This window comes from Eptesicus fuscus, chromosome 1 (genome assembly GCF_027574615.1).
Source record: "Eptesicus fuscus isolate TK198812 chromosome 1, DD_ASM_mEF_20220401, whole genome shotgun sequence".
Classification (NCBI taxonomy): Eukaryota; Metazoa; Chordata; class Mammalia; order Chiroptera; family Vespertilionidae; genus Eptesicus; species Eptesicus fuscus.
This window is the reverse complement of record NC_072473.1, coordinates 99,668,727-99,679,956: the sequence shown is the minus strand read 5'-3', so window position 1 is coordinate 99,679,956 and position 11,230 is coordinate 99,668,727.

The window sequence follows — 11,230 nt, the reverse complement described above, 5'->3', positions numbered from 1 at the left end:
TCTCCCTTTAGTATTATGAAGTGGCCTTCCTTATCTCTTGTTATGTTCTTCACTTTGAGATCTAATTAGTCAGATATAAGTATTGCTGCCCAGCTTTTCTTTTTCATTTCCATTAACCTGAAAATCCTTTTTCCATCACTTCACCATCAGTCTGTGTGAGTCCTTTTTTTTGAGGTGGGTTTCCTGTAGACAGCAGATATATAGTTCATGTTTTCTTATCCACTCAGCTACCCTATGTCTTTTTATTGGGGCATTTAATCCATTTACATTTAAAGGTATTATTGATAAGTACTTGTTTGTTGCCATTTATAATCTTTACCCCTGTGTTCCTTCTTCTTTTCCTATTTCTTCTTTTTACAGCAGACCCTTTAGCATTTCTTGCATTGCTGGTTTGGTGGTGATAAATTCCCTTAGTCCTTTTTTGTCTGTGAAGCTCCTGATTTCACCCTCAATTTTGATTGATAGCCTTGCTGGGTACAGTATTCTTGGATTCAGCCCCTTCTTTTGCATGACTTTGTATATTTCATTCCATTCCCTTCTTGCCTGATGTGTTTCTGTTGAGAAATCAGTTGCTAGTCTGATGGAGGATCCTTTGTAGGTAACTTTCTGTCTCGCTCTGGCCACTTTTAATGTTCATACTTTGTTGTTGTGTTTGCCAATTTTATTATAATGTGACTTTGCATCAGTCTTTTGGGGTTCATTTTGTTTGGTACTCTGTGAGCTTCTTGGATTTGTGTGTGTTTTTTCTTTCCTATATCAGGGAAGTTTTCTGTCATTATTTTTTCAAACAGGTTTTCAATTCCTTGCTCAGTTTCCTCACCTTCTGGCACCCCTATTATGCAGATGTTGTTTCATTTCGTGTTGTCCTAACATTCCCTTAGGCCAGTGGTTCTCAAACTTTCTAATGCCACGACCCTGATATACAGTTTCTCATGTTGTGATGACCCCCAACCATAAAATTATTTTCGTTGCTACTTCATAACTGTAATTTTGCTACTGTTATGAATTGCAATGTAAATATCTGTGTTTTCCGATGGTGCTGCTTGAGATCCGGTGTTCCTGGGTTCGCAGCTGTTCCCTGGGTGTTGTTCTTGTAGATTCCAGGGATGTATAGGCTTCCAATAACAGCCACTCTCCCCTTCAAGGTGTCACAGTCTCTGTGGCAGAGCTGGTTGCTCCGGGAGAAATTTCAGCAGCAGTGGAGGCTGCCCAGTCAGGGGAACCTGGTCCAGCAATCCCCAACAGTCCCTTGGAGTCTAGCTGTGCTTCACCCACAAATATACACTCCCTGTGCAACCACACACTCTCCTTTCATTCTCTCACTCACACACTATCTTGCAGTCTGCCTTCCCGTCGGTAGCCATCTTCCTCTCTCTATTATATTTACTTTTATGACATTTCTGAATCTTCTTCACTGAGAATATATTAATTTTATAATTGAAAAAGTATATATTTTAAAAATAAACCATATTCTTAATTATCTGGTTACTTTATGTTCACACTGACAGACTAGATAGACTTTTCTTTTAATTGAAGTGATGTCATTTTTTGTTCCAGCTATGGACTTAATTGAGTGGAACAGCTTAGAATGCCAGAAACAACTTGTTTTTATAATTTCAGCATTTCTAGATTTTAATCCCAATTAAAACTTGTTTTACAATATTATCTCTCTCTCTCTCTCTCTCTCTCTCTCTCTCTCTCTCTCTCTCACACACACACACACACACACACACACACACACACACACACACTGTAAACACCCTCAAATCTCTATAAAATAACACACACATATGCTATAGTAGAAATTCAGGGATGTTTTTAATGTATAAATAATTTATTTTGAAGGATAATGTGCAATTGAATAGGACAGCTTAAAATCATCTTGAGAATGTAGGTTTTGTATACTTGGGCAGAACTAAACCAGTTTTACTTGTAAACCTATTCTATGGATGCCTGCCTAGAATAGGTTGAGACCTGATTTTAATTCACTGTGTGACCTGAGGTAAGTTCCATCCTTTCCTGGGTCTTCAGTTTCATTATCTGTCAAATGAGATTGCTGAATTGGATACTCTCTGAGGTTTCTAATACACTCAATTCTTTGATAATCTAATTTGCACCAAAATATAAATGTGTAATAGTCTACAATGTCAAACTTGAAGAAACAGGGATTTTCAAAGTTTCAAAACAACTATAATTTCTCCAGCAATCCTGAGTAAAGGGCTTGGAGAAGCCAGGGCCATCTTTTAATCTAACAACTATTTGTGTTCTCTGGGATATCATGGCTTCATTATGATATACATTGCTTGACCTACATTGTCTCCTTTTCAAACTTAAAGCGGATTAATTGTTTCTTAAAGGTCAAACATTCAAGCTTTTAGACATAAATATTTGAGTAGTTACTAGTAGACTAGCTCTCAATAGTTAAACCCTCCTCTAAGTATGCACATTTGTGTGTGATGGACAGACAGGTAGCATATGCTGCCCTAAAGGAGGTGCTTGGGAATTTAGACGTAAACAGATTTGGTTCATTAATATGTCCATTTTGGTGTGATTTTTTTCCTTTGATTGAGTGTAAAAGTGGTCCACTTTACAAAAAAATGTAATATGAAAATCTAAGTATAAAGAGCATGCAAACTAGCAAATGATTATAGTCATGGTAGATTTATTTACAATTTCTGCACACATATAATCAAGCTGCTTGGTCACATCAACACGACTCTGTGTTCATAGTACTACAAATGCTCAGATGTGCGGATCTCCTCTCACACATGTTACATGCCTTCCTTTCTCCCAACATATTTCAAGAAGCTTTTGTGAATGCGCATGTGTATGTGTGTGAGTGCGGCGGGGGGGGGGGGTGACATTGTTTGCTATTTACTTGTTTTCTGAGGTGATTTTGCATGTCCAGAAACAAGAATAAGAACTTTTAAGACACTTTATCACCTATAAATTAGTGACAACTGATGTTCCAGAAAGATACCTGGCACTTGGCCTTCTACTTCTCCAACTCACCTAAAATGTCTACTGACTCTCTCTATTAACAATGTCCACCTGAAACATAGAAGCATTATGACCAATATCACTGAAATGGGCCATACTTCAGTGCTCCTTCTCACTTGGAGAGCAGACTTATCACTAGTACAAATCAAAGAACCCTAAGGAGGTTTTTCATTCAAGTCATTTACAAAGAGAATTAGGGTCAGTTGAGGAAAGTGATTATTTTTCTATCTCAAACCCAGAAAAGTAAATATGTTAGCTTTGTCCTTCAGCTAGGGACTAAAATTCTCTTGATGCCCCATAGATATGTAAATAAATTAATCAATTAGTCACAAAATCTGAATTACCTGATATGCTTTCTGACTAATCAGGAGAACCTCAAGCTCAATTGTTTTTCCCCCAGTAAGTGTTAGTTTAAACATAATAATTATTCAATAGATAAATCTCATTGTAATCTAATTAAGTCAAATATGAAAAATCCATACATATATGAATGATTATACTACTTTAATTTATTATCATTTTATGAAATGTTTAATTATTTCATTGGCATTACCAAGATATTAAGTTGAATTTCAATTTTTTTACTTCAAAAAGTAAACATCATTTGGTAAGCGATTAAAATATATTTAATTAACCTGGTAAAATAATTTGTGTAATATTAAAAATCCAAATATCTTTCTAAAATTTACACAGTAAAAAGATTTCTGAAATACTCAAATATAAGGGAAAGAAACAACAGCCTAGATGTAACACATAGCAGCAATGGTAGAACTTAAAATATTGCTCAGAGAAATAGAAACAATTACATATACTAACAGATGCATATATTTAAAATGCATGCCCATGGTGGTGCGTCAGGATCCAAAGAAGCCCACCCACTTCCTGCTTCCAATCCAGCGAACCTGGAGAAACCAAGATGGTGGCATAGGTAAACACCTAAACTGCTGCCTCACACAACAATTTCAAAACTACAACTAAAAGACAAAATGGACATCATACAGAACCACAGGAAGGCTTGCTGAGTGGAAATTCTACAAGTAGAAGGAAAGAGAAAAGCACACTGATACTCAGAGGAGCTGCAGGAGGCAGAGTTACTGAGACGTGTGCGGGAGGACTGGCAACTGAGTGCACGGCTGGCTTTCTCAAGCAGGAGGGAGACAAAAGCTCCCGACTGAGCTGAACTCCAGTTCCAGGGGAGACTCTGGGGACCCAGACTCATTCAGGGAGAAACTGGACTGTCTGGCAGTGGGTGGAACTCGAGGGTGGCTTTATCTCAGAGGTGCTTGCAGCGATTACCACGGGACACTGAGACACAGGGACCTATTAGGGCAGGGCTGACAGGAAACCAATGCTGACTGCTCTGTCCTGAGACTCCGCCCCATCCAAGTTGAGCACAGAGGCTTTGCAAGTCTTGCCTCATAAGGATGTCTCTAACAGAGAAGTTCTCCCTGCATAGACACAGCTGATCCTCACAGCCAATTGGCCTGGAGGTCAATTCCTCCCAGTGATACCAACAACAATCAAGGCTTAACTACAACAAGACTGTGCACACAGCCTACAAAGGGGTGCACCAAGAGTGTCCACCTCAGGTGACTGGAGAGGCTGAAGCACTGGGCCTTATAGGATACCTACCACACAAAGCCACTCTATCAACTCAGGTAAGCAGCCAAAATGCAGAGACAAAGAAACAGATCACAAATGAAAGAAATGGAGGAAAGCAAACGACTGGATATAGAGTTCAAAACCATGGTTATAAGGTTTTACAAGAATTTTATAGAAAAGGCCAATAAATTTAGCGAGACCCTCAAGGATATGTAAAAGGACCAACTAGATATTAAGCATACACTGACTGAAATAAAAAATATTATACAGAGATCTAACAGCAGACTAGAGGATCGCAAGAATCAAGTCAAAGATTTGAAATACAAAGAAGCAAAAAACACTCAACTGGAAAAGCAAAAAGAAAAAGAATCCAAAAATTTGAAGATAGTGTAAGGAGCCTCTGGGACAACTTCAAGCGTACCAATATAAGAATTATGAGGGTGTCAGAAGAAGAGAGAGAGCAAGATACTGAAAACCTATTTGAAGAAATAATGACCGAAACTTCCCCCACCTTGTGAAAGAAATAGACTTACAAGTCCAGGAAGTGCAGAGAACCCCAAACAAAAGGAATCCAAAGAGGACCACACCAAGACACATCATAATTAAAACGCCAAGAGCAAAAGACAAAGAGAGAATATTAAAAGCAGCAAGAGAAAAACAGTTAGTTACCTGCAAGGGAGTACCGATACAACTGTCAGCTGATTTCTCAACAGAAACTATGCAGGCCAGATAGGAGTGGCAAGAAATATTCAAAGTGATGAATAGCAAGAACCTACAACCAAGATTACTCTACCCAGCAAAGCTATCATTCAGAATTAAAGGGCAGATAAAGAGCTTCACAGATAAGAAAAACCTAAAGGAGTTCATCACCGCCAAACCAGTATTATATGAAATGCTGAAAGATATTCTTTAAGAAGAGGAAGAAGAAGAAAAAGGTAAAGATAAAAATTATGAACAACAAATACATATCTATCAACAAGTGAATCTAAAAATCAAGTGAATAAAAAAATCTGATGAACAGAATAAACTGGTGAATATAATAGAATCAGGGGCATAGAAAGGGAGTGGACTGACAATTCTTGGAGGGAAAGGGGTGTGGGGGTGCGGGAAGAGACTGGCCAATAATCGTACACCTATGGATGAGGGCAGTGGTGGGGGCAGTAAGGGCAGAGGGTGGGGTGGGAACCGGGTGGAGGGGAGCAATGGGGGAAAAAAGAGGAACAATTGGAATAATCTGAACAATATAGATTTATTAAATTAAAAAAAAATAAAATGTATGCCCATAACCCACAATGCACATGCATTAACAACACTCAAGAAGGGAAGAAATATGCCCGGCTGATGTGGCTCAGTGGTTGAGTGTCAACCTATGAACCGAGAGGTGCATGCTTAATCCCCAGCAGGGGGTGTGCAGTAGGCAGCCTATCAATGATTCTCTCTCATCATTGATGTTTCTCTCTCCCCTCTCCCTTGTCTCTGAAATAAATAAAAATGTATTAAAAAATAAGTGAAGGAATATGCATCAAATTCATTAAAATGACTGTGAGCAATAGGAAAATTGGAATGAAGAGTGAAAATAAAGAGAATAACTGAGCAAATAAACAGCAGACTGTCCTGAACAACTAACTCTCAAGGAATATGATTAATTCAACCCTCTGCACATGATAATACAAACCTTCTACTACAAGCCCAACAAGGAAAGATTTTTGGAAGCAGTAGAGCAATGACTAGCATTGTTTAGTAATGCTGAAGTATTAAGGTGATAATAAAAACAGGACTGGATTTTACTTGGTTTTTCTCTTTTATTAAAAATTCTCTGTAAACAATGCTCCTTATTATTGCTTGTAACATCTCACTGCCCTATCCTTGATGGACCACTACTATACCCAAGTTTCTTAGCAAGAAATTAATCTAATTAGTATTAGAATTGTGGCCTAGAAAATGCCATTATTGTAGTGTTTAGGGATGCTGTTGGTGACTTTTAGTAGGATGAGACTTTGGTCTTTCTGACAGTTTCTTACAGCATCAGATGCCATGCAACAAACAACACTATGAGGTATGTGGCCTAGAGTTGATTTGTCTGGCTTTTTAGGGAGTTTTATATTATTACTCCACACACATGAGAACTCATCTGGAAAAACCCCCCTTACCACACACACATATGCAGAAACTCTAAGTATTTTTCTTATTTTCTTCCTGCCCATAGCATAAAGTGTTCAGGAGGAAATTTGTCTTGAGTTCTCAGTCCTCACCTCATTCTCATCCCCCAATCTGACTAATTGTGGATCCTGGCCTTGCAAGACTCCATACCCCCCGCATCTCACACACTTGCTTCTTCCCTTCCTTTCCTCCTTCCACCCAATTATAGAATTCACAGAGTCACACTTATCTCTTTTACACATCTTATTTATTTTATTTTAACTATCACCATCTATGCATCAGGTTAGTGTTAACATTTGGTTTCTACATGGTTGGCCATTTCTCCACAGGCATTGCTAGAGACTCTGCAGATTTTTGTAGGTCTCTGGGCCTCTTTATAAGCAGTGCATTACTTGGATCAGTGTAGTTCTCTTGGATCTCTTGGTTCTGCTCTGCCTGAAGCTGTGGTCTCTTATTTTGAATCACCAACTTTATCAGCTGCTGGTAACTGACAAATATTGTTGGTCTTGTTTTCTCTTGAACTTTCTTGAGCAAGTGATAGATGTTTCAGAGGATCTTTTGGCCATGCACATTTGCAGGGGCATCTCCACCTGTGTGGCTGCCTTCCACACATGGGAGGGCAATATGGTGATCATGGAAAGGCATTCATTTTGGGGAAAAGGATGTAAATGTGCTTCACAAGAATGGGTACAGGTTGAGGAATGGGTTTGTAGCAGGCAATGATGGGGTAGGAGTCTTGGGTGGGGATCATTTAAGAAAAAAAAGATGAACATGGATAGGGTCATCTGATCTGAGCACTCTCAGCACTTGTCTTGACAGGGGGTGATCTTCTTCCTTTCTTTAATGCTTGTGGTAGGTTGATCTGTGTTAGGAACTGGTTGTTCTGTGCTTTTGGTTGACTTTTTCCTGCTTGTGGGTTGTTCAGTGCTAGAGGCTGGATGGTTTGTGCTTATGCTTGGTTGTTCCATGTTTGTGGCTGGCTGTTCCACAACCTACTCACAAAGTTTATTAAATTATTAACTGAAATAGTATATGTAAATCAGATAGCAAATGCTCACTAAATGTTGAATGATGTTAGTCTACTTGCTCTGTGTAATGCTGCATACAATCACATTGTAGGTGTGTAGCATAGTGTCTTTAACCCCCCTTGATTATTAGCTTCAAATTATTTAATACTAAATAAAATACTACAATGACCATCCTTACATATTATTTTTATGTATATGCTCAATTATTTCCTTAAGATAAATATATGCAAGTGAAATGTTTAATTCAAAGAGTATGAAAATTTTAAAGGTTTTTTAATACATGTTGCTAAGTTTAATTCTGGAAAGGTTTTCATTAATTTGCATTCCAAGCAGCTCTGCATAAGAATGTTGTATTTTATATATATATATATATATCCTAGCTAGGACTGAGTATTCCTTTTCTTCTTTGCTTTAATCTTTCTTATCTGATAGGTGAAAAACAGAATGTATCTTTACTTTTTTTTCTAATCTTTCACAAAGTCCTTTAAATGTTTAAGAGAAGACAAACAATGTGGTTACAAAAATGGAGATGCTATTGCCAAGTTATGAAAATCCTATATAATAAAAACCTAATCTGCTAAGTGTCCGGTCGTCCAGTCAGCCATTTAACCAATCAAAGTGTAATATGCTAATGACATGCTAAGCCTGCTCAACTGCTCACTATGATGTGCACTGACCACCAGGGGCAGATGCTCCGAATCGTACATTATCTTGCTGCTGGGGTCCAGCCAATCAGGACTGAGAAAGATGGACCAGACACGCCCTGGATCCCTCCTGCAATCTGGGCTGAGGGACGCCTCCCCCGCCAAGAGTGCACAAATTTCATGCGTCAGGCCTCTAATCACTTTATAAAAGAGTAGGGAACTGTGAGCTTTAGATCTTGGTAGGCAATATTGATCATCTACCCCAAATTTGTTCGTCATTTCTTATTCCTCATTGGTAGAAACTTACTTTGATTCAGCTAGTCCCATCTACAATGTGGCCATTTGACCATGGAATAATCAAACATAGGAAAGGGATAAAGACAAGTAAAAAGAAAATACAGAGATTTTAAATAATCTGCTCCACTCAGTTTAGTGAAGGTCCATATAGCTCAATTTTACCCTCTACAGAAATATTCCAGAGAGGTTTATATTAATAAACATAATCCTAAAAAATTTAATGACCTACCCCCAATACAGAGTGTGGTTGAAGGAAAGAAGTCATAAGTGAAACTGGTAAAAAATGTAGACAGTTTCATTATTTAAAAAGCCCAAGCCTGGACCTCTCCTCGTCTAACCTCATTTCAGAAAAACTGCTAGAATTTGCAATGATTCTCAATTCCCCACTGGGAGGAGAGGTAAAGAGGAAAAGCAAATGGGATATAAAAACTCAGAACTAATTATCACCAACAATAAATAACAACTTAGTCAAACAGAAGACAAAGAAGAAAATAGATAAGACCTGAGGGAGTGGAAGATGAAACAACTGACATCTGAAAACATTTAACATCTCCTCCAAATGCAAAGAGTTCATAACTCAAGCCTGCCTTTTACTTGGCCTTTTATTCTTCTTTTGTGAAGGTAGAAATATTCCTTAATAGAAAAAATGGAAAAGGGGAAAATAAACCTGGCTGGCTCTCTGACACAGGCTAAGAGTTAATGCTCCACAATGAACAGGTTAAGCTATCTGATGTGCTAAGTTATCTCTCATTGGAAGGTACAGGAAAAGTTACAGGACATTTAATCAGATCTTAGAAGATGAGACAAAGCCCAAGCTGGGTAACCAATTCTGTTTATAGATCCAGATAGCGTCTTCTTTTCACTACATTCACTCTTGTCGTCTATAGAAAACTCAATTCTCAAATTATGCCTTTCTAGGAAAGAACAAAATTGCCCAACAAGGTGGATTGGGAGTTAAGAAAAATTCATCCAAAATATATGAACAGAAATAAATGGTCTGGTTAGAACTGTCCATTTTTAGTTTTTAGCCATACCATCCTGAATGGGCCCCATCTAGTCTGATCTCAGAAGCTAAGCAGGGTCCAGCCTGGTTAGTATTTGAATGGGAGGGCTGTCCATTTTTATTATAATTAACATAAAAGTGTTAAGATTATATATATATATATATATATATATATATATATATATATATATATCTTACCTTATAATAGAGAAACATGCAAATTGACCGCACCTCCGCTATGCCCATGATTGGGCCTGCCAGAGGCTGGGGGCGGGACTCCGGGTGGCCCATCCGGCCGTTGGGAACACCAAGATGGCTGGGCGCAATCCTGTAAGCAATCCTGTAAGTTCGGGGGTCTGCAGGGCGATCGCCACCCGGGGGGCGTGTCCGGGCCGAGCCCCGCGCTCCCTGGGTGTCCGCATGGCGATCGCCACCCGGGGGGGCGTGTCCGGGCCGAGCCCGGCGCTCCGCGGGTGTCCGCATGGCGATCACCACCCGGGGGGGCGTGTCCGGAATGAGCCCGGCGCTCTGCGGGTGTCCCGGGGGGTGATCGCTACCCGGGGGACGTGTTTGGGCCAAGCCCGGCGCTCCGCGGGTGTCCCGGGGCGATCGCCACCCGGGGGGGCGTGTCCGGGCAGAGCCGGGTGCTCCCTGGGTGTCCGCATGGCGTTCGCCACGGGGGGGGCGTGTCCGGGCCGAGCCCGGTGCTCCCTGGGTGTCCGCATGGCCATCGCCACCCTGGGGGGCGTGTCCGGGCCGAGACCGGAGCTCCGCGGGTGTCCGGGGGCGATCGCCACCCAGGGGGGCATGTCCCGGCAGAGCCGGGTGCTCCCCGGGTGTCCGCATGGCGATCGCCACCCGGGGGGGAGTGTTTAGGCCGAGCCCGGCGCTCTGCGGGTGTCCCAGGGGCGATCGCCACCCAGAGGGGCGTGTCCGGGCCGAGCCCAGTGCTCCCGGGTGTCCGCATGGCAATCGCCACGGGGGGGGGGGGGCGGGGGCGTGTTTGGGCCGAGCCCGGCGCTCCACGGGTGTCGGCGTTGACAAAAGCTTTCCACATCTCTGTTTATTCTTTTGAATCCATAAAACGACCTTAAAAAAAGCATCCGGACCACCTAAGAAAGAATGCACTTTCTGGCCAGAGCACGCAGGATTCTTTTGCCCAACAGGTTAAAGGGAGCAGAGCTGGCACAGTGGGAATGGCCCTGATGCCCTATGAGGAGACCGGGGGAATGGGGTTGCCAAAATTCCATAAGCCTCTTGCCACCTTCTCCTTTGCAAACCACACCATCCAGATCCACCAGGACTGGAGGCAACTGGGAATCACAGCCGTGATTTGGGACATGGTAAGCAAACCTTGAGGGGCCTCTGAAAACATCTGCAATTGATTATAAGACTGGTCTTTATTTAAAAAGAACAGCTTTGTTGAGATATAACCCATATACTGTACATGTCACCTAAAGTGTACAATGAACTGGTTTTTTAAAGTAAATTCAGAG